At 37.2% G+C, this 2,101-nt stretch overlaps 1 protein-coding gene across 5 annotated transcripts in view; it reads right to left on the bottom strand.

The window, feature by feature from the left end:
* Nucleotides 1-2,101, bottom strand: part of LOC107688863 (protein lifeguard 3-like) — an 11,259-nt gene that overhangs the window by 6,631 nt on the left and 2,527 nt on the right. Inside the window, exon 1 of one of the 5 annotated variants that reach the window (XM_016486684.1) lies at nucleotides 1,508-1,544. The exons of the other annotated variants lie outside the window; for them this stretch is intronic. The gene's annotated coding sequence lies outside the window, so the exon portion shown is untranslated. Of the gene's footprint in view, nucleotides 1-1,507; nucleotides 1,545-2,101 lie in introns of those variants that run through there. 5 annotated transcript variants of the gene reach the window in all.

Here is a 2,101-nt window from a genome sequence, read left to right as displayed (position 1 = left end):
TGCCGGAGTTTAATGTTGTTTTGTTACTTGCTACCGGGTGTCTGTGAGAACAAAACACGGGCATAGAAAAGACTATAACTTGTTTTTAACGTGCACAGTAACTGAAACTTAAAACTGTTAAAAGAAAGGCTCAATAACTGTTGCACAGATATAAGTCTGTATCTAGTAGATTGTGAAAGAATGATTATCAGTTCCACACACAGAGATATATAAATTCTACATTTATTTAAATGAGGGAAAAAAACTTCACTGGTATCGGATCGGAATCGGCATCGGCCAATACCGAACCCTAAGTATCGGAATCGGTATCGGAGGCAAAAAAGGCAGATCGGAGCATCCCTACAATTAATATCAGAGTATAAATACAGTCTCTTACCACTTCTGTTGTTAGTTCTTTCGGCATCCCTCCTCCTCCTTTTATGCATATTTATTAATCTTTCTGTCTATAGGGGGGCTATCGGAGCTCGAGTAGAATAGTCTCTCTGAGCCCTCCATTGCAGATATCAAACCAAATCTGTTTACCACTAATGCTAAGATTATATGGGCACACGAACTCGTGAAATACTATATACTGTAGTTATGTTATAAATATCAATGATGTTAAAGAAATATAAAAACACCTACAGTATCTTTATGAAAAACACAAGTAGTTCTTATATAGACTAAAGGCCATGTGTGATTATTCTTGTAATATTAAGATCAACAGTATCATTATTGTTTTTGTAATACCTTCGCTATCCTGAAACGTCAACCTAATTAAATTTGTCAGTGATGTTACTGGTTCTTTAGAATTGTTCTAAAATTATAGCTCTATAATTTAGTTAATGAAGTGGATAAAAATAGCAGATAACATCATTAATATAGCACAGCAAGTGTGAGAAGTTCAGCACTGACAAGTTTCATTTTTGAAAACAATTCAGACGGAAATGTAAAATCTTAATTAAGGACAACATTTCTGCAAGAGCACTAAACTTAGAATATCCTTCCTGCCTCTTCCCATCAAGATCTATGATGTGGCTAGGGGTTTGAGAGGTACAGATGCAAACAACAGATAAGTGGACATAAATTCACTCTGTGACTGCACGTCCACACTTTGAAAGGTTTCTTTCCATTTTAATCTTAACAATGACGTTCATGAAAGATATGAACTTACAATATTTTGGATCTGCGAGTACAACTTTCTGAAAAACTCTGATGAAATACCAAAGCTTCAAATATTATGTTGCCATTTTCACACTCACAGTACTGATCACAGCAAAAAAGCACTAACCGCACTTTAAAAAGTCTTCCTGGAAACAACCAACAAGGCACAGCCCATGAAAGGTCTTATAGTGAGTGGTGTGAATACACCTATTTTTCCTCAGCGACTACGTTTTCCTATGCTCAGTTTAGGGAATGAGATTTTGAAATTTGAATGATACTTTTTTTTCTTTGCATGCATTAAGACATCATTTGTGTTAAAGGGATAGTTCACCCAAAAATGAAAAGTTGATGTTTATCTGCGTACCCCAAGGGCATCCAAGATGTAGGCGACTTTGTTTCTTCAGTAGAACACAAACGAAGATTTTTAACTCAAACCGTTGCAGTCTGTCAGTCATATAAATGGAGGTGAATGGGAATCACGGCTTTGAGAGTAAAAAAAAACATACACAAACAAAACAAAATTAAACCCTGCGGCTCGTGACGATACATTGATGTGTAAAGACACGAAACGATTGGTCTGTGCAAGAAACTGAACAGTCTTTATGGCAGATCGCAGACTTATAAGTGCATTACCGCCACCTATCTCTCAAATGGACCATTGACACTATCTACAATCTCAATTAGGAGTGTCAATGGTCCATTTGAGAGATAGGTGGTGGTAATGCACTTATAAGTCTGCGATCCGCCGTAAAGCAAGAAGAAGAAGATGCGTCACGCGCCGGCTGAAGAAGACGCGAACGCGCTCAGGACAGTTCGGACATTGCAGTAAATCAGAGGTAAAAAAACAATATAAGTACTGTTCAGTTTCACACCAATCGATTAAACCAATCGTTTCGTGTCTTTACACATCAATGTATCGTCACGAGCCGCAGGGTTTAATTTGGTTTTGTTTGTGTAT

The sequence above is a fragment of the Sinocyclocheilus anshuiensis genome, unplaced genomic scaffold, assembly GCF_001515605.1.
Source record: "Sinocyclocheilus anshuiensis isolate Anshui unplaced genomic scaffold, SAMN03320099.WGS_v1.1 scaffold101, whole genome shotgun sequence".
NCBI classification, from domain to species: Eukaryota; Metazoa; Chordata; class Actinopteri; order Cypriniformes; family Cyprinidae; genus Sinocyclocheilus; species Sinocyclocheilus anshuiensis.
This window is presented reverse-complemented; position numbering and strand designations above follow the sequence as displayed.